The sequence below is a fragment of the Pimephales promelas genome, chromosome 13, assembly GCF_988280905.1.
Source record: "Pimephales promelas chromosome 13, fPimPro1.hap1.1, whole genome shotgun sequence".
NCBI classification, from domain to species: Eukaryota; Metazoa; Chordata; class Actinopteri; order Cypriniformes; family Leuciscidae; genus Pimephales; species Pimephales promelas.
In genome coordinates, this window is record NC_142781.1 from 5,022,531 (window position 1) to 5,043,745 (window position 21,215).

The window sequence follows — 21,215 nt, forward strand, 5'->3', positions numbered from 1 at the left end:
CTGCTTTGCCAGCTTAAAATTTGTGGCATTAAATGATGAAGACCACAATGTATATAGGCACAAGAGAGGTTGTCTGCTGCTGGCAAGCTAGGAACACTGACATTGAAAGAGTGTTCTTTTTTTCATGGCCGGTTGCTAACTCTAAAGTGGTTTGGACAAACAAGTAATTGGTACATAATGAGTTTCACGATGCCAAGAGAGAACAAATCCGACATTTCAAAAATCAGATTGCCTGAAGAGAATGGCCAAAGTCATGTTTGATCTGAGACTTTTGAAACTGTCCTCACTTCAATCTTGAAAAGAGATGTGGGTTTCCCATTTTAAGGACTGCATGTGAAACATCCAGATTGTACACAGCTCCTGGACTTCACAACTCATCTCGCAAACTGACAAAGTAACAAGGATCCGCGTAGTCGGCAGGGTTCGAACCTGCGCGGGGAAACCCCAATGGATTTCGAGTCCATCGCCTTAACCTCTCGGCCACGACTACTCCTGCCTTTCCGTCACATGCTGTTTTCTTGTCTGGATGTGAGAGGACACTGGGGCCAACCATCAACGCGAATGCGGGCAGCAGAGGATGCACTCGTCTAAAGTACTGTGATGGCAAAAGGGAGTTCAACGATGTCTTCACCTAGACGAACAGGGTGTCGTGATCCGGATTTGGACTGGGGATGCTGCAGGCACAACACAAAGTACCAAACAAGGTGCAAGCACCTCTGGGATTTAACAGCACTTTCTCCATGAAGTGTTCCTGCTTTGTCAGCTTAAAATTTGTGGCAGTAAATGAGTAAGGCCACAATGTGTAAAGGGACAAGAGAAGTAGGCTGCTCCTGGAAAGCTAGGAACACTGACATTGAAAGAGTGATCTTTTTTTTTCATGGCCAGTTGCTAACTCTAAAGTGGTTTGGACAAATAAGTAATTGGTACATAACGACTAGGATTCTGTTTCACTATGTAAGAGAGAACAATTCCGACATTTTTAGAACACTAATATGCAAGATTCTCCACAAAATAGAATGCGCCAACTCTTGAGCTGCACGCTGTGAAGGCTTTGAAGTTATCGGGGATGCCAAAGCCATTGCTCCGATTGCCTGAATAGAATATCCAAAATCTGCGTTGATCTGAGCCTTTTGAAACAGTGCTCACTTCAAGTCTGAAAGGGGATGTGGGTTGCCCGTTTTATGTGCTGCATATGAATAGAAAAATACAGGTTGTATACAGCTCCTGGATATCACAGTTCCTTGCGCAAACAGACAAACATCCACGTAGTCGGCAGGGTTCGAACCTGCGCGGGGAGACCCCAATGGATTTCAAGTCCATCGCCTTAACCTCTCGGCCACGACTACTCCTGCTGTCTGGTCACATGCTATTTTCTTGTCTGGATGTGAGAGGACACAGGGGCCAACCATCAATGTGAATGCGAGCAGCATCGGATGCACTCGGCTGAAATACTGTGATGGCAAAGAGGAGTTCAACGACGTCTTCACCTAGACGAAAATGGTGTCGTGATCCGGATTTTGACTGGGGATGCTGAGGGCAGAACAAAAAGTACCAAACACTATACAGAGAAAGTTATCTGGGATGCCAAAGACATTGCTCCGATTGCCTGAATAGAATATCCAAAATCACCGTTGATCTGAGCCTTTTGAAACGGTGCTCACTTCAAGTCTGAAAGGAGATGTGGGTTGCCAATTTTAAGTGCTGCATATGAATAGAAAAAGCCAGGTTGTACACAGCTCTTGGACATCACAATTCCTTTCGCACACAGGCAAAGTGGCGAGGATCTACGTAGTCGGCAGGGTTCGAACCTGCGCGGGGAGACCCCAATGGATTTCAAGTCCATCGCCTTAACCTCTCGGCCACGACTACTCCTACTTTTGTGTCACATGCTGTTTTCTTTTCTGGATGTGAGCAACAGAGGACACTGGGGCCAACCATCGATGCGAACGCGAGCAGCAGAGGATGCACTCGGCTAAAATACTGTGATGGCAAAAAGGAATTCAACGACGTCTTCACTTAGCGAAAAAGAGTGTCGTGATCCGGATTTGGACTGGGGATGCTGCGGGCACAACAAAAAGTAGTAAACACTATACAGAGAAAGCAAACCACTCACTCAGGCCTGCGCACAACCGCTCAGAAGTGACTGAACGTACAGAGTCAACAGCAAGCTTCAGCTCATTTCTCTGAAGTCCCCCACCACTGTTTTCTGAGAAAGCAACCAAGCATTACAGAAGGCAAAACAACACCAAATGTTTGGAAGCAACACATCGCCACATATATTCTTGAAGAGGAAGCCCACGTCCCTCAAACGCTGGTAAGAGAGCACAGCAAATGATTAGGGGAGGTCTGCAACAAACCGACAGAGCTTCGCCCGAACAGGGACTTGAACCCTGGACCCTCAGATTAAAAGTCTGATGCTCTACCGACTGAGCTATCCGGGCTCTTACCAAAGCACAGGCACCTCGGGGATTTAACAGCACTTTCTCCATAAAGTGTTCCTGCTTTGCCAGCTTAAAATTTGTGGCATTAAATGATGAAGACCACAATGTATATAGGCACAAGAGAGGTTGTCTGCTGCTGGCAAGCTAGGAACACTGACATTGAAAGAGTGTTCTTTTTTTCATGGCCGGTTGCTAACTCTAAAGTGGTTTGGACAAACAAGTAATTGGTACATAATGAGTTTCACGATGCCAAGAGAGAACAAATCCGACATTTCAAAAATCAGATTGCCTGAAGAGAATGGCCAAAGTCATGTTTGATCTGAGACTTTTGAAACTGTCCTCACTTCAATCTTGAAAAGAGATGTGGGTTTCCCATTTTAAGGACTGCATGTGAAACATCCAGATTGTACACAGCTCCTGGACTTCACAACTCATCTCGCAAACTGACAAAGTAACAAGGATCCGCGTAGTCGGCAGGGTTCGAACCTGCGCGGGGAAACCCCAATGGATTTCGAGTCCATCGCCTTAACCTCTCGGCCACGACTACTCCTGCCTTTCCGTCACATGCTGTTTTCTTGTCTGGATGTGAGAGGACACTGGGGCCAACCATCAACGCGAATGCGGGCAGCAGAGGATGCACTCGTCTAAAGTACTGTGATGGCAAAAGGGAGTTCAACGATGTCTTCACCTAGACGAACAGGGTGTCGTGATCCGGATTTGGACTGGGGATGCTGCAGGCACAACACAAAGTACCAAACAAGGTGCAAGCACCTCTGGGATTTAACAGCACTTTCTCCATGAAGTGTTCCTGCTTTGTCAGCTTAAAATTTGTGGCAGTAAATGAGTAAGGCCACAATGTGTAAAGGGACAAGAGAAGTAGGCTGCTCCTGGAAAGCTAGGAACACTGACATTGAAAGAGTGATCTTTTTTTTTCATGGCCAGTTGCTAACTCTAAAGTGGTTTGGACAAATAAGTAATTGGTACATAACGACTAGGATTCTGTTTCACTATGTAAGAGAGAACAATTCCGACATTTTTAGAACACTAATATGCAAGATTCTCCACAAAATAGAATGCGCCAACTCTTGAGCTGCACGCTGTGAAGGCTTTGAAGTTATCGGGGATGCCAAAGCCATTGCTCCGATTGCCTGAATAGAATATCCAAAATCTGCGTTGATCTGAGCCTTTTGAAACAGTGCTCACTTCAAGTCTGAAAGGGGATGTGGATTGCCCGTTTTATGTGCTGCATATGAATAGAAAAATACAGGTTGTATACAGCTCCTGGATATCACAGTTCCTTGCGCAAACAGACAAACATCCACGTAGTCGGCAGGGTTCGAACCTGCGCGGGGAGACCCCAATGGATTTCAAGTCCATCGCCTTAACCTCTCGGCCACGACTACTCCTGCTGTCTGGACACATGCTATTTTCTTGTCTGGATGTGAGAGGACACAGGGGCCAACCATCAATGTGAATGCGAGCAGCATCGGATGCACTCGGCTGAAATACTGTGATGGCAAAGAGGAGTTCAACGACGTCTTCACCTAGACGAAAATGGTGTCGTGATCCGGATTTTGACTGGGGATGCTGAGGGCAGAACAAAAAGTACCAAACACTATACAGAGAAAGTTATCTGGGATGCCAAAGACATTGCTCCGATTGCCTGAATAGAATATCCAAAATCACCGTTGATCTGAGCCTTTTGAAACGGTGCTCACTTCAAGTCTGAAAGGAGATGTGGGTTGCCAATTTTAAGTGCTGCATATGAATAGAAAAAGCCAGGTTGTACACAGCTCTTGGACATCACAATTCCTTTCGCACACAGGCAAAGTGGCGAGGATCTACGTAGTCGGCAGGGTTCGAACCTGCGCGGGGAGACCCCAATGGATTTCAAGTCCATCGCCTTAACCTCTCGGCCACGACTACTCCTACTTTTGTGTCACATGCTGTTTTCTTTTCTGGATGTGAGCAAAAGAGGACACTGGGGCCAACCATCGATGCGAACGCGAGCAGCAGAGGATGCACTCGGCTAAAATACTGTGATGGCAAAAAGGAATTTAACGACGTCTTCACTTAGCGGAAAAGAGTGTCGTGATCCGGATTTGGACTGGGGATGCTGCGGGCACAACAAAAAGTAGTAAACACTATACAGAGAAAGCAAACCACTCACTCAGGCCTGCGCACAACCGCTCAGAAGTGACTGAACGTACAGAGTCAACAGCAAGCTTCAGCTCATTTCTCTGAAGTCCCCCACCACTTTTTTCTGAGAAAGCAACCAAGCATTACAGAAGGCAAAACAACACCAAATGTTTGGAAGCAACACATCGCCACATATATTCTTGAAGAGGAAGCCCACGTCCCTCAAACGCTGGTAAGAGAGCACAGCAAATGATTAGGGGAGGTCTGCAACAAACCGACAGAGCTTCGCCCGAACAGGGACTTGAACCCTGGACCCTCAGATTAAAAGTCTGATGCTCTACCGACTGAGCTATCCGGGCTCTTACCAAAGCACAGGCACCTCAGGGATTTAACAGCACTTTCTCCATAAAGTGTTCCTGCTTTGCCAGCTTAAAATTTGTGGCATTAAATGATGAAGACCACAATGTATATAGGCACAAGAGAGGTTGTCTGCTGCTGGCAAGCTAGGAACACTGACATTGAAAGAGTGTTCTTTTTTTCATGGCCGGTTGCTAACTCTAAAGTGGTTTGGACAAACAAGTAATTGGTACATAATGAGTTTCACGATGCCAAGAGAGAACAAATCCGACATTTCAAAAATCAGATTGCCTGAAGAGAATGGCCAAAGTCATGTTTGATCTGAGACTTTTGAAACTGTCCTCACTTCAATCTTGAAAAGAGATGTGGGTTTCCCATTTTAAGGACTGCATGTGAAACATCCAGATTGTACACAGCTCCTGGACTTCACAACTCATCTCGCAAACTGACAAAGTAACAAGGATCCGCGTAGTCGGCAGGGTTCGAACCTGCGCGGGGAAACCCCAATGGATTTCGAGTCCATCGCCTTAACCTCTCGGCCACGACTACTCCTGCCTTTCCGTCACATGCTGTTTTCTTGTCTGGATGTGAGAGGACACTGGGGCCAACCATCAACGCGAATGCGGGCAGCAGAGGATGCACTCGTCTAAAGTACTGTGATGGCAAAAGGGAGTTCAACGATGTCTTCACCTAGACGAACAGGGTGTCGTGATCCGGATTTGGACTGGGGATGCTGCAGGCACAACACAAAGTACCAAACAAGGTGCAAGCACCTCTGGGATTTAACAGCACTTTCTCCATGAAGTGTTCCTGCTTTGTCAGCTTAAAATTTGTGGCAGTAAATGAGTAAGGCCACAATGTGTAAAGGGACAAGAGAAGTAGGCTGCTCCTGGAAAGCTAGGAACACTGACATTGAAAGAGTGATCTTTTTTTTCATGGCCAGTTGCTAACTCTAAAGTGGTTTGGACAAATAAGTAATTGGTACATAACGACTAGGATTCTGTTTCACTATGTAAGAGAGAACAATTCCGACATTTTTAGAACACTAATATGCAAGATTCTCCACAAAATAGAATGCGCCAACTCTTGAGCTGCACGCTGTGAAGGCTTTGAAGTTATCGGGGATGCCAAAGCCATTGCTCCGATTGCCTGAATAGAATATCCAAAATCTGCGTTGATCTGAGCCTTTTGAAACAGTGCTCACTTCAAGTCTGAAAGGGGATGTGGGTTGCCCGTTTTATGTGCTGCATATGAATAGAAAAATACAGGTTGTATACAGCTCCTGGATATCACAGTTCCTTGCGCAAACAGACAAACATCCACGTAGTCGGCAGGGTTCGAACCTGCGCGGGGAGACCCCAATGGATTTCAAGTCCATCGCCTTAACCTCTCGGCCACGACTACTCCTGCTGTCTGGTCACATGCTATTTTCTTGTCTGGATGTGAGAGGACACAGGGGCCAACCATCAATGTGAATGCGAGCAGCATCGGATGCACTCGGCTGAAATACTGTGATGGCAAAGAGGAGTTCAACGACGTCTTCACCTAGACGAAAATGGTGTCGTGATCCGGATTTTGACTGGGGATGCTGAGGGCAGAACAAAAAGTACCAAACACTATACAGAGAAAGTTATCTGGGATGCCAAAGACATTGCTCCGATTGCCTGAATAGAATATCCAAAATCACCGTTGATCTGAGCCTTTTGAAACGGTGCTCACTTCAAGTCTGAAAGGAGATGTGGGTTGCCAATTTTAAGTGCTGCATATGAATAGAAAAAGCCAGGTTGTACACAGCTCTTGAACATCACAATTCCTTTCGCACACAGGCAAAGTGGCGAGGATCTACGTAGTCGGCAGGGTTCGAACCTGCGCGGGGAGACCCCAATGGATTTCAAGTCCATCGCCTTAACCTCTCGGCCACGACTACTCCTACTTTTGTGTCACATGCTGTTTTCTTTTCTGGATGTGAGCAACAGAGGACACTGGGGCCAACCATCGATGCGAACGCGAGCAGCAGAGGATGCACTCGGCTAAAATACTGTGATGGCAAAAAGGAATTCAACGACGTCTTCACTTAGCGAAAAAGAGTGTCGTGATCCGGATTTGGACTGGGGATGCTGCGGGCACAACAAAAAGTAGTAAACACTATACAGAGAAAGCAAACCACTCACTCAGGCCTGCGCACAACCGCTCAGAAGTGACTGAACGTACAGAGTCAACAGCAAGCTTCAGCTCATTTCTCTGAAGTCCCCCACCACTGTTTTCTGAGAAAGCAACCAAGCATTACAGAAGGCAAAACAACACCAAATGTTTGGAAGCAACACATCGCCACATATATTCTTGAAGAGGAAGCCCACGTCCCTCAAACGCTGGTAAGAGAGCACAGCAAATGATTAGGGGAGGTCTGCAACAAACCGACAGAGCTTCGCCCGAACAGGGACTTGAACCCTGGACCCTCAGATTAAAAGTCTGATGCTCTACCGACTGAGCTATCCGGGCTCTTACCAAAGCACAGGCACCTCAGGGATTTAACAGCACTTTCTCCATAAAGTGTTCCTGCTTTGCCAGCTTAAAATTTGTGGCATTAAATGATGAAGACCACAATGTATATAGGCACAAGAGAGGTTGTCTGCTGCTGGCAAGCTAGGAACACTGACATTGAAAGAGTGTTCTTTTTTTCATGGCCGGTTGCTAACTCTAAAGTGGTTTGGACAAACAAGTAATTGGTACATAATGAGTTTCACGATGCCAAGAGAGAACAAATCCGACATTTCAAAAATCAGATTGCCTGAAGAGAATGGCCAAAGTCATGTTTGATCTGAGACTTTTGAAACTGTCCTCACTTCAATCTTGAAAAGAGATGTGGGTTTCCCATTTTAAGGACTGCGTGTGAAACATCCAGATTGTACACAGCTCCTGGACTTCACAACTCATCTCGCAAACTGACAAAGTAACAAGGATCCGCGTAGTCGGCAGGGTTCGAACCTGCGCGGGGAAACCCCAATGGATTTCGAGTCCATCGCCTTAACCTCTCGGCCACGACTACTCCTGCCTTTCCGTCACATGCTGTTTTCTTGTCTGGATGTGAGAGGACACTGGGGCCAACCATCAACGCGAATGCGGGCAGCAGAGGATGCACTCGTCTAAAGTACTGTGATGGCAAAAGGGAGTTCAACGATGTCTTCACCTAGACGAACAGGGTGTCGTGATCCGGATTTGGACTGGGGATGCTGCAGGCACAACACAAAGTACCAAACAAGGTGCAAGCACCTCTGGGATTTAACAGCACTTTCTCCATGAAGTGTTCCTGCTTTGTCAGCTTAAAAATTGTGGCAGTAAATGAGTAAGGCCACAATGTGTAAAGGGACAAGAGAAGTAGGCTGCTCCTGGAAAGCTAGGAACACTGACATTGAAAGAGTGATCTTTTTTTTTCATGGCCAGTTGCTAACTCTAAAGTGGTTTGGACAAATAAGTAATTGGTACATAACGACTAGGATTCTGTTTCACTATGTAAGAGAGAACAATTCCGACATTTTTAGAACACTAATATGCAAGATTCTCCACAAAATAGAATGCGCCAACTCTTGAGCTGCACGCTGTGAAGGCTTTGAAGTTATCGGGGATGCCAAAGCCATTGCTCCGATTGCCTGAATAGAATATCCAAAATCTGCGTTGATCTGAGCCTTTTGAAACAGTGCTCACTTCAAGTCTGAAAGGGGATGTGGGTTGCCCGTTTTATGTGCTGCATATGAATAGAAAAATACAGGTTGTATACAGCTCCTGGATATCACAGTTCCTTGCGCAAACAGACAAACATCCACGTAGTCGGCAGGGTTCGAACCTGCGCGGGGAGACCCCAATGGATTTCAAGTCCATCGCCTTAACCTCTCGGCCACGACTACTCCTGCTGTCTGGTCACATGCTATTTTCTTGTCTGGATGTGAGAGGACACAGGGGCCAACCATCAATGTGAATGCGAGCAGCATCGGATGCACTCGGCTGAAATACTGTGATGGCAAAGAGGAGTTCAACGACGTCTTCACCTAGACGAAAATGGTGTCGTGATCCGGATTTTGACTGGGGATGCTGAGGGCAGAACAAAAAGTACCAAACACTATACAGAGAAAGTTATCTGGGATGCCAAAGACATTGCTCCGATTGCCTGAATAGAATATCCAAAATCACCGTTGATCTGAGCCTTTTGAAACGGTGCTCACTTCAAGTCTGAAAGGAGATGTGGGTTGCCAATTTTAAGTGCTGCATATGAATAGAAAAAGCCAGGTTGTACACAGCTCTTGGACATCACAATTCCTTTCGCACACAGGCAAAGTGGCGAGGATCTACGTAGTCGGCAGGGTTCGAACCTGCGCGGGGAGACCCCAATGGATTTCAAGTCCATCGCCTTAACCTCTCGGCCACGACTACTCCTACTTTTGTGTCACATGCTGTTTTCTTTTCTGGATGTGAGCAACAGAGGACACTGGGGCCAACCATCGATGCGAACGCGAGCAGCAGAGGATGCACTCGGCTAAAATACTGTGATGGCAAAAAGGAATTCAACGACGTCTTCACTTAGCGAAAAAGAGTGTCGTGATCCGGATTTGGACTGGGGATGCTGCGGGCACAACAAAAAGTAGTAAACACTATACAGAGAAAGCAAACCACTCACTCAGGCCTGCGCACAACCGCTCAGAAGTGACTGAACGTACAGAGTCAACAGCAAGCTTCAGCTCATTTCTCTGAAGTCCCCCACCACTGTTTTCTGAGAAAGCAACCAAGCATTACAGAAGGCAAAACAACACCAAATGTTTGGAAGCAACACATCGCCACATATATTCTTGAAGAGGAAGCCCACGTCCCTCAAACGCTGGTAAGAGAGCACAGCAAATGATTAGGGGAGGTCTGCAACAAACCGACAGAGCTTCGCCCGAACAGGGACTTGAACCCTGGACCCTCAGATTAAAAGTCTGATGCTCTACCGACTGACCTATCCGGGCTCTTACCAAAGCACAGGCACCTCAGGGATTTAACAGCACTTTCTCCATAAAGTGTTCCTGCTTTGCCAGCTTAAAATTTGTGGCATTAAATGATGAAGACCACAATGTATATAGGCACAAGAGAGGTTGTCTGCTGCTGGCAAGCTAGGAACACTGACATTGAAAGAGTGTTCTTTTTTTCATGGCCGGTTGCTAACTCTAAAGTGGTTTGGACAAACAAGTAATTGGTACATAATGAGTTTCACGATGCCAAGAGAGAACAAATCCGACATTTCAAAAATCAGATTGCCTGAAGAGAATGGCCAAAGTCATGTTTGATCTGAGACTTTTGAAACTGTCCTCACTTCAATCTTGAAAAGAGATGTGGGTTTCCCATTTTAAGGACTGCATGTGAAACATCCAGATTGTACACAGCTCCTGGACTTCACAACTCATCTCGCAAACTGACAAAGTAACAAGGATCCGCGTAGTCGGCAGGGTTCGAACCTGCGCGGGGAAACCCCAATGGATTTCGAGTCCATCGCCTTAACCTCTCGGCCACGACTACTCCTGCCTTTCCGTCACATGCTGTTTTCTTGTCTGGATGTGAGAGGACACTGGGGCCAACCATCAACGCGAATGCGGGCAGCAGAGGATGCACTCGTCTAAAGTACTGTGATGGCAAAAGGGAGTTCAACGATGTCTTCACCTAGACGAACAGGGTGTCGTGATCCGGATTTGGACTGGGGATGCTGCAGGCACAACACAAAGTACCAAACAAGGTGCAAGCACCTCTGGGATTTAACAGCACTTTCTCCATGAAGTGTTCCTGCTTTGTCAGCTTAAAAATTGTGGCAGTAAATGAGTAAGGCCACAATGTGTAAAGGGACAAGAGAAGTAGGCTGCTCCTGGAAAGCTAGGAACACTGACATTGAAAGAGTGATCTTTTTTTTCATGGCCAGTTGCTAACTCTAAAGTGGTTTGGACAAATACGTAATTGGTACATAATGACTAGGATTCTGTTTCACTATGTAAGAGAGAACAATTCCGACATTTTTAGAACACTAATATGCAAGATTCTCCACAAAATAGAATGCGCCAACTCTTGAGCTGCACGCTGTGAAGGCTTTGAAGTTATCGGGGATGCCAAAGCCATTGCTCCGATTGCCTGAATAGAATATCCAAAATCTGCGTTGATCTGAGCCTTTTGAAACAGTGCTCACTTCAAGTCTGAAAGGGGATGTGGGTTGCCCGTTTTATGTGCTGCATATGAATAGAAAAATACAGGTTGTATACAGCTCCTGGATATCACAGTTCCTTGCGCAAACAGACAAACATCCACGTAGTCGGCAGGGTTCGAACCTGCGCGGGGAGACCCCAATGGATTTCAAGTCCATCGCCTTAACCTCTCGGCCACGACTACTCCTGCTGTCTGGTCACATGCTATTTTCTTGTCTGGATGTGCGAGGACACAGGGGCCAACCATCAATGTGAATGCGAGCAGCATCGGATGCACTCGGCTGAAATACTGTGATGGCAAAGAGGAGTTCAACGACGTCTTCACCTAGACGAAAATGGTGTCGTGATCCGGATTTTGACTGGGGATGCTGAGGGCAGAACAAAAAGTACCAAACACTATACAGAGAAAGTTATCTGGGATGCCAAAGACATTGCTCCGATTGCCTGAATAGAATATCCAAAATCACCGTTGATCTGAGCCTTTTGAAACGGTGCTCACTTCAAGTCTGAAAGGAGATGTGGGTTGCCAATTTTAAGTGCTGCATATGAATAGAAAAAGCCAGGTTGTACACAGCTCTTGGACATCACAATTCCTTTCGCACACAGGCAAAGTGGCGAGGATCTACGTAGTCGGCAGGGTTCGAACCTGCGCGGGGAGACCCCAATGGATTTCAAGTCCATCGCCTTAACCTCTCGGCCACGACTACTCCTACTTTTGTGTCACATGCTGTTTTCTTTTCTGGATGTGAGCAACAGAGGACACTGGGGCCAACCATCGATGCGAACGCGAGCAGCAGAGGATGCACTCGGCTAAAATACTGTGATGGCAAAAAGGAATTCAACGACGTCTTCACTTAGCGAAAAAGAGTGTCGTGATCCGGATTTGGACTGGGGATGCTGCGGGCACAACAAAAAGTAGTAAACACTATACAGAGAAAGCAAACCACTCACTCAGGCCTGCGCACAACCGCTCAGAAGTGACTGAACGTACAGAGTCAACAGCAAGCTTCAGCTCATTTCTCTGAAGTCCCCCACCACTGTTTTCTGAGAAAGCAACCAAGCATTACAGAAGGCAAAACAACACCAAATGTTTGGAAGCAACACATCGCCACATATATTCTTGAAGAGGAAGCCCACGTCCCTCAAACGCTGGTAAGAGAGCACAGCAAATGATTAGGGGAGGTCTGCAACAAACCGACAGAGCTTCGCCCGAACAGGGACTTGAACCCTGGACCCTCAGATTAAAAGTCTGATGCTCTACCGACTGAGCTATCCGGGCTCTTACCAAAGCACAGGCACCTCAGGGATTTAACAGCACTTTCTCCATAAAGTGTTCCTGCTTTGCCAGCTTAAAATTTGTGGCATTAAATGATGAAGACCACAATGTATATAGGCACAAGAGAGGTTGTCTGCTGCTGGCAAGCTAGGAACACTGACATTGAAAGAGTGTTCTTTTTTTCATGGCCGGTTGCTAACTCTAAAGTGGTTTGGACAAACAAGTAATTGGTACATAATGAGTTTCACGATGCCAAGAGAGAACAAATCCGACATTTCAAAAATCAGATTGCCTGAAGAGAATGGCCAAAGTCATGTTTGATCTGAGACTTTTGAAACTGTCCTCACTTCAATCTTGAAAAGAGATGTGGGTTTCCCATTTTAAGGACTGCATGTGAAACATCCAGATTGTACACAGCTCCTGGACTTCACAACTCATCTCGCAAACTGACAAAGTAACAAGGATCCGCGTAGTCGGCAGGGTTCGAACCTGCGCGGGGAAACCCCAATGGATTTCGAGTCCATCGCCTTAACCTCTCGGCCACGACTACTCCTGCCTTTCCGTCACATGCTGTTTTCTTGTCTGGATGTGAGAGGACACTGGGGCCAACCATCAACGCGAATGCGGGCAGCAGAGGATGCACTCGTCTAAAGTACTGTGATGGCAAAAGGGAGTTCAACGATGTCTTCACCTAGACGAACAGGGTGTCGTGATCCGGATTTGGACTGGGGATGCTGCAGGCACAACACAAAGTACCAAACAAGGTGCAAGCACCTCTGGGATTTAACAGCACTTTCTCCATGAAGTGTTCCTGCTTTGTCAGCTTAAAATTTGTGGCAGTAAATGAGTAAGGCCACAATGTGTAAAGGGACAAGAGAAGTAGGCTGCTCCTGGAAAGCTAGGAACACTGACATTGAAAGAGTGATCTTTTTTTTTCATGGCCAGTTGCTAACTCTAAAGTGGTTTGGACAAATAAGTAATTGGTACATAACGACTAGGATTCTGTTTCACTATGTAAGAGAGAACAATTCCGACATTTTTAGAACACTAATATGCAAGATTCTCCACAAAATAGAATGCGCCAACTCTTGAGCTGCACGCTGTGAAGGCTTTGAAGTTATCGGGGATGCCAAAGCCATTGCTCCGATTGCCTGAATAGAATATCCAAAATCTGCGTTGATCTGAGCCTTTTGAAACAGTGCTCACTTCAAGTCTGAAATGGGATGTGGATTGCCCGTTTTATGTGCTGCATATGAATAGAAAAATACAGGTTGTATACAGCTCCTGGATATCACAGTTCCTTGCGCAAACAGACAAACATCCACGTAGTCGGCAGGGTTCGAACCTGCGCGGGGAGACCCCAATGGATTTCAAGTCCATCGCCTTAACCTCTCGGCCACGACTACTCCTGCTGTCTGGTCACATGCTATTTTCTTGTCTGGATGTGAGAGGACACAGGGGCCAACCATCAATGTGAATGCGAGCAGCATCGGATGCACTCGGCTGAAATACTGTGATGGCAAAGAGGAGTTCAACGACGTCTTCACCTAGACGAAAATGGTGTCGTGATCCGGATTTTGACTGGGGATGCTGAGGGCAGAACAAAAAGTACCAAACACTATACAGAGAAAGTTATCTGGGATGCCAAAGACATTGCTCCGATTGCCTGAATAGAATATCCAAAATCACCGTTGATCTGAGCCTTTTGAAACGGTGCTCACTTCAAGTCTGAAAGGAGATGTGGGTTGCCAATTTTAAGTGCTGCATATGAATAGAAAAAGCCAGGTTGTACACAGCTCTTGGACATCACAATTCCTTTCGCACACAGGCAAAGTGGCGAGGATCTACGTAGTCGGCAGGGTTCGAACCTGCGCGGGGAGACCCCAATGGATTTCAAGTCCATCGCCTTAACCTCTCGGCCACGACTACTCCTACTTTTGTGTCACATGCTGTTTTCTTTTCTGGATGTGAGCAACAGAGGACACTGGGGCCAACCATCGATGCGAACGCGAGCAGCAGAGGATGCACTCGGCTAAAATACTGTGATGGCAAAAAGGAATTCAACGACGTCTTCACTTAGCGAAAAAGAGTGTCGTGATCCGGATTTGGACTGGGGATGCTGCGGGCACAACAAAAAGTAGTAAACACTATACAGAGAAAGCAAACCACTCACTCAGGCCTGCGCACAACCGCTCAGAAGTGACTGAACGTACAGAGTCAACAGCAAGCTTCAGCTCATTTCTCTGAAGTCCCCCACCACTGTTTTCTGAGAAAGCAACCAAGCATTACAGAAGGCAAAACAACACCAAATGTTTGGAAGCAACACATCGCCACATATATTCTTGAAGAGGAAGCCCACGTCCCTCAAACGCTGGTAAGAGAGCACAGCAAATGATTAGGGGAGGTCTGCAACAAACCGACAGAGCTTCGCCCGAACAGGGACTTGAACCCTGGACCCTCAGATTAAAAGTCTGATGCTCTACCGACTGAGCTATCCGGGCTCTTACCAAAGCACAGGCACCTCAGGGATTTAACAGCACTTTCTCCATAAAGTGTTCCTGCTTTGCCAGCTTAAAATTTGTGGCATTAAATGATGAAGACCACAATGTATATAGGCACAAGAGAGGTTGTCTGCTGCTGGCAAGCTAGGAACACTGACATTGAAAGAGTGTTCTTTTTTTCATGGCCGGTTGCTAACTCTAAAGTGGTTTGGACAAACAAGTAATTGGTACATAATGAGTTTCACGATGCCAAGAGAGAACAAATCCGACATTTCAAAAATCAGATTGCCTGAAGAGAATGGCCAAAGTCATGTTTGATCTGAGACTTTTGAAACTGTCCTCACTTCAATCTTGAAAAGAGATGTGGGTTTCCCATTTTAAGGACTGCATGTGAAACATCCAGATTGTACACAGCTCCTGGACTTCACAACTCATCTCGCAAACTGACAAAGTAACAAGGATCCGCGTAGTCGGCAGGGTTCGAACCTGCGCGGGGAAACCCCAATGGATTTCGAGTCCATCGCCTTAACCTCTCGGCCACGACTACTCCTGCCTTTCCGTCACATGCTGTTTTCTTGTCTGGATGTGAGAGGACACTGGGGCCAACCATCAACGCGAATGCGGGCAGCAGAGGATGCACTCGTCTAAAGTACTGTGATGGCAAAAGGGAGTTCAACGATGTCTTCACCTAGACGAACAGGGTGTCGTGATCCGGATTTGGACTGGGGATGCTGCAGGCACAACACAAAGTACCAAACAAGGTGCAAGCACCTCTGGGATTTAACAGCACTTTCTCCATGAAGTGTTCCTGCTTTGTCAGCTTAAAATTTGTGGCAGTAAATGAGTAAGGCCACAATGTGTAAAGGGACAAGAGAAGTAGGCTGCTCCTGGAAAGCTAGGAACACTGACATTGAAAGAGTGATCTTTTTTTTTCATGGCCAGTTGCTAACTCTAAAGTGGTTTGGACAAATAAGTAATTGGTACATAACGACTAGGATTCTGTTTCACTATAGAGAGAACAATTCCGACATTTTTAGAACACTAATATGCAAGATTCTCCACAAAATAGAATGCGCCAACTCTTGAGCTGCACGCTGTGAAGGCTTTGAAGTTATCGGGGATGCCAAAGCCATTGCTCCGATTGCCTGAATAGAATATCCAAAATCTGCGTTGATCTGAGCCTTTTGAAACAGTGCTCACTTCAAGTCTGAAAGGGGATGTGGATTGCCCGTTTTATGTGCTGCATATGAATAGAAAAATACAGGTTGTATACAGCTCCTGGATATCACAGTTCCTTGCGCAAACAGACAAACATCCACGTAGTCGGCAGGGTTCGAACCTGCGCGGGGAGACCCCAATGGATTTCAAGTCCATCGCCTTAACCTCTCGGCCACGACTACTCCTGCTGTCTGGTCACATGCTATTTTCTTGTCTGGATGTGAGAGGACACAGGGGCCAACCATCAATGTGAATGCGAGCAGCATCGGATGCACTCGGCTGAAATACTGTGATGGCAAAGAGGAGTTCAACGACGTCTTCACCTAGACGAAAATGGTGTCGTGATCCGGATTTTGACTGGGGATGCTGAGGGCAGAACAAAAAGTACCAAACACTATACAGAGAAAGTTATCTGGGATGCCAAAGACATTGCTCCGATTGCCTGAATAGAATATCCAAAATCACCGTTGATCTGAGCCTTTTGAAACGGTGCTCACTTCAAGTCTGAAAGGAGATGTGGGTTGCCAATTTTAAGTGCTGCATATGAATAGAAAAAGCCAGGTTGTACACAGCTCTTGGACATCACAATTCCTTTCGCACACAGGCAAAGTGGCGAGGATCTACGTAGTCGGCAGGGTTCGAACCTGCGCGGGGAGACCCCAATGGATTTCAAGTCCATCGCCTTAACCTCTCGGCCACGACTACTCCTACTTTTGTGTCACATGCTGTTTTCTTTTCTGGATGTGAGCAACAGAGGACACTGGGGCCAACCATCGATGCGAACGCGAGCAGCAGAGGATGCACTCGGCTAAAATACTGTGATGGCAAAAAGGAATTCAACGACGTCTTCACTTAGCGGAAAAGAGTGTCGTGATCCGGATTTGGACTGGGGATGCTGCGGGCACAACAAAAAGTAGTAAACACTATACAGAGAAAGCAAACCACTCACTCAGGCCTGCGCACAACCGCTCAGAAGTGACTGAACGTACAGAGTCAACAGCAAGCTTCAGCTCATTTCTCTGAAGTCCCCCACCACTGTTTTCTGAGAAAGCAACCAAGCATTACAGAAGGCAAAACAACACCAAATGTTTGGAAGCAACACATCGCCACATATATTCTTGAAGAGGAAGCCCACGTCCCTCAAACGCTGGTAAGAGAGCACAGCAAATGATTAGGGGAGGTCTGCAACAAACCGACAGAGCTTCGCCCGAACAGGGACTTGAACCCTGGACCCTCAGATTAAAAGTCTGATGCTCTACCGACTGAGCTATCCGGGCTCTTACCAAAGCACAGGCACCTCAGGGATTTAACAGCACTTTCTCCATAAAGTGTTCCTGCTTTGCCAGCTTAAAATTTGTGGCATTAAATGATGAAGACCACAATGTATATAGGCACAAGAGAGGTTGTCTGCTGCTGGCAAGCTAGGAACACTGACATTGAAAGAGTGTTCTTTTTTTCATGGCCGGTTGCTAACTCTAAAGTGGTTTGGACAAACAAGTAATTGGTACATAATGAGTTTCACGATGCCAAGAGAGAACAAATCAGACATTTCAAAAATCAGATTGCCTGAAGAGAATGGCCAAAGTCATGTTTGATCTGAGACTTTTGAAACTGTCCTCACTTCAATCTTGAAAAGAGATGTGGGTTTCCCATTTTAAGGACTGCATGTGAAACATCCAGATTGTACACAGCTCCTGGACTTCACAACTCATCTCGCAAACTGACAAAGTAACAAGGATCCGCGTAGTCGGCAGGGTTCGAACCTGCGCGGGGAAACCCCAATGGATTTCGAGTCCATCGCCTTAACCTCTCGGCCACGACTACTCCTGCCTTTCCGTCACATGCTGTTTTCTTGTCTGGATGTGAGAGGACACTGGGGCCAACCATCAACGCGAATGCGGGCAGCAGAGGATGCACTCGTCTAAAGTACTGTGATGGCAAAAGGGAGTTCAACGATGTCTTCACCTAGACGAACAGGGTGTCGTGATCCGGATTTGGACTGGGGATGCTGCAGGCACAACACAAAGTACCAAACAAGGTGCAAGCACCTCTGGGATTTAACAGCACTTTCTCCATGAAGTGTTCCTGCTTTGTCAGCTTAAAATTTGTGGCAGTAAATGAGTAAGGCCACAATGTGTAAAGGGACAAGAGAAGTAGGCTGCTCCTGGAAAGCTAGGAACACTGACATTGAAAGAGTGATCTTTTTTTTCATGGCCAGTTGCTAACTCTAAAGTGGTTTGGACAAATAAGTAATTGGTACATAACGACTAGGATTCTGTTTCACTATGTAAGAGAGAACAATTCCGACATTTTTAGAACACTAATATGCAAGATTCTCCACAAAATAGAATGCGCCAACTCTTGAGCTGCACGCTGTGAAGGCTTTGAAGTTATCGGGGATGCCAAAGCCATTGCTCCGATTGCCTGAATAGAATATCCAAAATCTGCGTTGATCTGAGCCTTTTGAAACAGTGCTCACTTCAAGTCTGAAAGGGGATGTGGGTTGCCCGTTTTATGTGCTGCATATGAATAGAAAAATACAGGTTGTATACAGCTCCTGGATATCACAGTTCCTTGCGCAAACAGACAAACATCCACGTAGTCGGCAGGGTTCGAACCTGCGCGGGGAGACCCCAATGGATTTCAAGTCCATCGCCTTAACCTCTCGGCCACGACTACTCCTGCTGTCTGGTCACATGCTATTTTCTTGTCTGGATGTGAGAGGACACAGGGGCCAACCATCAATGTGAATGCGAGCAGCATCGGATGCACTCGGCTGAAATACTGTGATGGCAAAGAGGAGTTCAACGACGTCTTCACCTAGACGAAAATGGTGTCGTGATCCGGATTTTGACTGGGGATGCTGAGGGCAGAACAAAAAGTACCAAACACTATACAGAGAAAGTTATCTGGGATGCCAAAGACATTGCTCCGATTGCCTGAATAGAATATCCAAAATCACCGTTGATCTGAGCCTTTTGAAACGGTGCTCACTTCAAGTCTGAAAGGAGATGTGGGTTGCCAATTTTAAGTGCTGCATATGAATAGAAAAAGCCAGGTTGTACACAGCTCTTGAACATCACAATTCCTTTCGCACACAGGCAAAGTGGCGAGGATCTACGTAGTCGGCAGGGTTCGAACCTGCGCGGGGAGACCCCAATGGATTTCAAGTCCATCGCCTTAACCTCTCGGCCACGACTACTCCTACTTTTGTGTCACATGCTGTTTTCTTTTCTGGATGTGAGCAACAGAGGACACTGGGGCCAACCATCGATGCGAACGCGAGCAGCAGAGGATGCACTCGGCTAAAATACTGTGATGGCAAAAAGGAATTCAACGACGTCTTCACTTAGCGAAAAAGAGTGTCGTGATCCGGATTTGGACTGGGGATGCTGCGGGCACAACAAAAAGTAGTAAACACTATACAGAGAAAGCAAACCACTCACTCAGGCCTGCGCACAACCGCTCAGAAGTGACTGAACGTACAGAGTCAACAGCAAGCTTCAGCTCATTTCTCTGAAGTCCCCCACCACTGTTTTCTGAGAAAGCAACCAAGCATTACAGAAGGCAAAACAACACCAAATGTTTGGAAGCAACACATCGCCACATATATTCTTGAAGAGGAAGCCCACGTCCCTCAAACGCTGGTAAGAGAGCACAGCAAATGATTAGGGGAGGTCTGCAACAAACCGACAGAGCTTCGCCCGAACAGGGACTTGAACCCTGGACCCTCAGATTAAAAGTCTGATGCTCTACCGACTGACCTATCCGGGCTCTTACCAAAGCACAGGCACCTCAGGGATTTAACAGCACTTTCTCCATAAAGTGTTCCTGCTTTGCCAGCTTAAAATTTGTGGCATTAAATGATGAAGACCACAATGTATATAGGCACAAGAGAGGTTGTCTGCTGCTGGCAAGCTAGGAACACTGACATTGAAAGAGTGTTCTTTTTTTCATGGCCGGTTGCTAACTCTAAAGTGGTTTGGACAAACAAGTAATTGGTACATAATGAGTTTCACGATGCCAAGAGAGAACAAATCCGACATTTCAAAAATCAGATTGCCTGAAGAGAATGGCCAAAGTCATGTTTGATCTGAGACTTTTGAAACTGTCCTCACTTCAATCTTGAAAAGAGATGTGGGTTTCCCATTTTAAGGACTGCATGTGAAACATCCAGATTGTACACAGCTCCTGGACTTCACAACTCATCTCGCAAACTGACAAAGTAACAAGGATCCGCGTAGTCGGCAGGGTTCGAACCTGCGCGGGGAAACCCCAATGGATTTCGAGTCCATCGCCTTAACCTCTCGGCCACGACTACTCCTGCCTTTCCGTCACATGCTGTTTTCTTGTCTGGATGTGAGAGGACACTGGGGCCAACCATCAACGCGAATGCGGGCAGCAGAGGATGCACTCGTCTAAAGTACTGTGATGGCAAAAGGGAGTTCAACGATGTCTTCACCTAGACGAACAGGGTGTCGTGATCCGGATTTGGACTGGGGATGCTGCAGGCACAACACAAAGTACCAAACAAGGTGCAAGCACCTCTGGGATTTAACAGCACTTTCTCCATGAAGTGTTCCTGCTTTGTCAGCTTAAAATTTGTGGCAGTAAATGAGTAAGGCCACAATGTGTAAAGGGACAAGAGAAGTAGGCTGCTCCTGGAAAGCTAGGAACACTGACATTGAAAGAGTGATCTTTTTTTTCATGGCCAGTTGCTAACTCTAAAGTGGTTTGGACAAATAAGTAATTGGTACATAACGACTAGGATTCTGTTTCACTATGTAAGAGAGAACAATTCCGACATTTTTAGAACACTAATATGCAAGATTCTCCACAAAATAGAATGCGCCAACTCTTGAGCTGCACGCTGTGAAGGCTTTGAAGTTATCGGGGATGCCAAAGCCATTGCTCCGATTGCCTGAATAGAATATCCAAAATCTGCGTTGATCTGAGCCTTTTGAAACAGTGCTCACTTCAAGTCTGAAAGGGGATGTGGGTTGCCCGTTTTATGTGCTGCATATGAATAGAAAAATACAGGTTGTATACAGCTCCTGGATATCACAGT

The 21,215-nt window shown here is 46.4% G+C and overlaps 33 non-coding genes across 33 annotated transcripts; all 33 read right to left on the bottom strand.

The window, feature by feature from the left end:
- Window positions 1-408: 408 nt before the first annotated feature.
- On the bottom strand, window positions 409-490 carry trnas-cga (transfer RNA serine (anticodon CGA)). The gene has a single exon. It is a non-coding gene; the product is annotated as a tRNA-Ser (tRNA).
- Window positions 491-1,264: 774 nt separating this feature from the next.
- Window positions 1,265-1,346, bottom strand: trnas-uga (transfer RNA serine (anticodon UGA)). Its single transcript has one exon. It is a non-coding gene; the product is annotated as a tRNA-Ser (tRNA).
- A 441-nt stretch (window positions 1,347-1,787) lies between these two features.
- Window positions 1,788-1,869, bottom strand: trnas-uga (transfer RNA serine (anticodon UGA)). The gene has a single exon. It is a non-coding gene; the product is annotated as a tRNA-Ser (tRNA).
- Window positions 1,870-2,368: 499 nt separating this feature from the next.
- On the bottom strand, window positions 2,369-2,441 carry trnak-uuu (transfer RNA lysine (anticodon UUU)). The gene has a single exon. It is a non-coding gene; the product is annotated as a tRNA-Lys (tRNA).
- A 465-nt stretch (window positions 2,442-2,906) lies between these two features.
- On the bottom strand, window positions 2,907-2,988 carry trnas-cga (transfer RNA serine (anticodon CGA)). The gene has a single exon. It is a non-coding gene; the product is annotated as a tRNA-Ser (tRNA).
- A 774-nt stretch (window positions 2,989-3,762) lies between these two features.
- Window positions 3,763-3,844, bottom strand: trnas-uga (transfer RNA serine (anticodon UGA)). The gene has a single exon. It is a non-coding gene; the product is annotated as a tRNA-Ser (tRNA).
- A 441-nt stretch (window positions 3,845-4,285) lies between these two features.
- On the bottom strand, window positions 4,286-4,367 carry trnas-uga (transfer RNA serine (anticodon UGA)). Its single transcript has one exon. It is a non-coding gene; the product is annotated as a tRNA-Ser (tRNA).
- Window positions 4,368-4,866: 499 nt separating this feature from the next.
- trnak-uuu (transfer RNA lysine (anticodon UUU)) lies at window positions 4,867-4,939 on the bottom strand. The gene has a single exon. It is a non-coding gene; the product is annotated as a tRNA-Lys (tRNA).
- Window positions 4,940-5,404: 465 nt separating this feature from the next.
- Window positions 5,405-5,486, bottom strand: trnas-cga (transfer RNA serine (anticodon CGA)). The gene has a single exon. It is a non-coding gene; the product is annotated as a tRNA-Ser (tRNA).
- Window positions 5,487-6,259: 773 nt separating this feature from the next.
- trnas-uga (transfer RNA serine (anticodon UGA)) lies at window positions 6,260-6,341 on the bottom strand. Its single transcript has one exon. It is a non-coding gene; the product is annotated as a tRNA-Ser (tRNA).
- Window positions 6,342-6,782: 441 nt separating this feature from the next.
- trnas-uga (transfer RNA serine (anticodon UGA)) lies at window positions 6,783-6,864 on the bottom strand. The gene has a single exon. It is a non-coding gene; the product is annotated as a tRNA-Ser (tRNA).
- A 499-nt stretch (window positions 6,865-7,363) lies between these two features.
- On the bottom strand, window positions 7,364-7,436 carry trnak-uuu (transfer RNA lysine (anticodon UUU)). The gene has a single exon. It is a non-coding gene; the product is annotated as a tRNA-Lys (tRNA).
- Window positions 7,437-7,901: 465 nt separating this feature from the next.
- trnas-cga (transfer RNA serine (anticodon CGA)) lies at window positions 7,902-7,983 on the bottom strand. The gene has a single exon. It is a non-coding gene; the product is annotated as a tRNA-Ser (tRNA).
- Window positions 7,984-8,757: 774 nt separating this feature from the next.
- On the bottom strand, window positions 8,758-8,839 carry trnas-uga (transfer RNA serine (anticodon UGA)). Its single transcript has one exon. It is a non-coding gene; the product is annotated as a tRNA-Ser (tRNA).
- A 441-nt stretch (window positions 8,840-9,280) lies between these two features.
- On the bottom strand, window positions 9,281-9,362 carry trnas-uga (transfer RNA serine (anticodon UGA)). The gene has a single exon. It is a non-coding gene; the product is annotated as a tRNA-Ser (tRNA).
- A 499-nt stretch (window positions 9,363-9,861) lies between these two features.
- trnak-uuu (transfer RNA lysine (anticodon UUU)) lies at window positions 9,862-9,934 on the bottom strand. Its single transcript has one exon. It is a non-coding gene; the product is annotated as a tRNA-Lys (tRNA).
- A 465-nt stretch (window positions 9,935-10,399) lies between these two features.
- trnas-cga (transfer RNA serine (anticodon CGA)) lies at window positions 10,400-10,481 on the bottom strand. Its single transcript has one exon. It is a non-coding gene; the product is annotated as a tRNA-Ser (tRNA).
- Window positions 10,482-11,254: 773 nt separating this feature from the next.
- On the bottom strand, window positions 11,255-11,336 carry trnas-uga (transfer RNA serine (anticodon UGA)). Its single transcript has one exon. It is a non-coding gene; the product is annotated as a tRNA-Ser (tRNA).
- Window positions 11,337-11,777: 441 nt separating this feature from the next.
- On the bottom strand, window positions 11,778-11,859 carry trnas-uga (transfer RNA serine (anticodon UGA)). The gene has a single exon. It is a non-coding gene; the product is annotated as a tRNA-Ser (tRNA).
- A 499-nt stretch (window positions 11,860-12,358) lies between these two features.
- Window positions 12,359-12,431, bottom strand: trnak-uuu (transfer RNA lysine (anticodon UUU)). Its single transcript has one exon. It is a non-coding gene; the product is annotated as a tRNA-Lys (tRNA).
- A 465-nt stretch (window positions 12,432-12,896) lies between these two features.
- On the bottom strand, window positions 12,897-12,978 carry trnas-cga (transfer RNA serine (anticodon CGA)). Its single transcript has one exon. It is a non-coding gene; the product is annotated as a tRNA-Ser (tRNA).
- A 774-nt stretch (window positions 12,979-13,752) lies between these two features.
- trnas-uga (transfer RNA serine (anticodon UGA)) lies at window positions 13,753-13,834 on the bottom strand. The gene has a single exon. It is a non-coding gene; the product is annotated as a tRNA-Ser (tRNA).
- A 441-nt stretch (window positions 13,835-14,275) lies between these two features.
- trnas-uga (transfer RNA serine (anticodon UGA)) lies at window positions 14,276-14,357 on the bottom strand. Its single transcript has one exon. It is a non-coding gene; the product is annotated as a tRNA-Ser (tRNA).
- Window positions 14,358-14,856: 499 nt separating this feature from the next.
- trnak-uuu (transfer RNA lysine (anticodon UUU)) lies at window positions 14,857-14,929 on the bottom strand. Its single transcript has one exon. It is a non-coding gene; the product is annotated as a tRNA-Lys (tRNA).
- Window positions 14,930-15,394: 465 nt separating this feature from the next.
- On the bottom strand, window positions 15,395-15,476 carry trnas-cga (transfer RNA serine (anticodon CGA)). Its single transcript has one exon. It is a non-coding gene; the product is annotated as a tRNA-Ser (tRNA).
- Window positions 15,477-16,247: 771 nt separating this feature from the next.
- Window positions 16,248-16,329, bottom strand: trnas-uga (transfer RNA serine (anticodon UGA)). The gene has a single exon. It is a non-coding gene; the product is annotated as a tRNA-Ser (tRNA).
- Window positions 16,330-16,770: 441 nt separating this feature from the next.
- On the bottom strand, window positions 16,771-16,852 carry trnas-uga (transfer RNA serine (anticodon UGA)). Its single transcript has one exon. It is a non-coding gene; the product is annotated as a tRNA-Ser (tRNA).
- A 499-nt stretch (window positions 16,853-17,351) lies between these two features.
- On the bottom strand, window positions 17,352-17,424 carry trnak-uuu (transfer RNA lysine (anticodon UUU)). The gene has a single exon. It is a non-coding gene; the product is annotated as a tRNA-Lys (tRNA).
- A 465-nt stretch (window positions 17,425-17,889) lies between these two features.
- Window positions 17,890-17,971, bottom strand: trnas-cga (transfer RNA serine (anticodon CGA)). Its single transcript has one exon. It is a non-coding gene; the product is annotated as a tRNA-Ser (tRNA).
- Window positions 17,972-18,744: 773 nt separating this feature from the next.
- trnas-uga (transfer RNA serine (anticodon UGA)) lies at window positions 18,745-18,826 on the bottom strand. The gene has a single exon. It is a non-coding gene; the product is annotated as a tRNA-Ser (tRNA).
- A 441-nt stretch (window positions 18,827-19,267) lies between these two features.
- trnas-uga (transfer RNA serine (anticodon UGA)) lies at window positions 19,268-19,349 on the bottom strand. Its single transcript has one exon. It is a non-coding gene; the product is annotated as a tRNA-Ser (tRNA).
- A 499-nt stretch (window positions 19,350-19,848) lies between these two features.
- On the bottom strand, window positions 19,849-19,921 carry trnak-uuu (transfer RNA lysine (anticodon UUU)). The gene has a single exon. It is a non-coding gene; the product is annotated as a tRNA-Lys (tRNA).
- A 465-nt stretch (window positions 19,922-20,386) lies between these two features.
- Window positions 20,387-20,468, bottom strand: trnas-cga (transfer RNA serine (anticodon CGA)). Its single transcript has one exon. It is a non-coding gene; the product is annotated as a tRNA-Ser (tRNA).
- Between the last annotated feature and the right edge of the window lie 747 nt (window positions 20,469-21,215).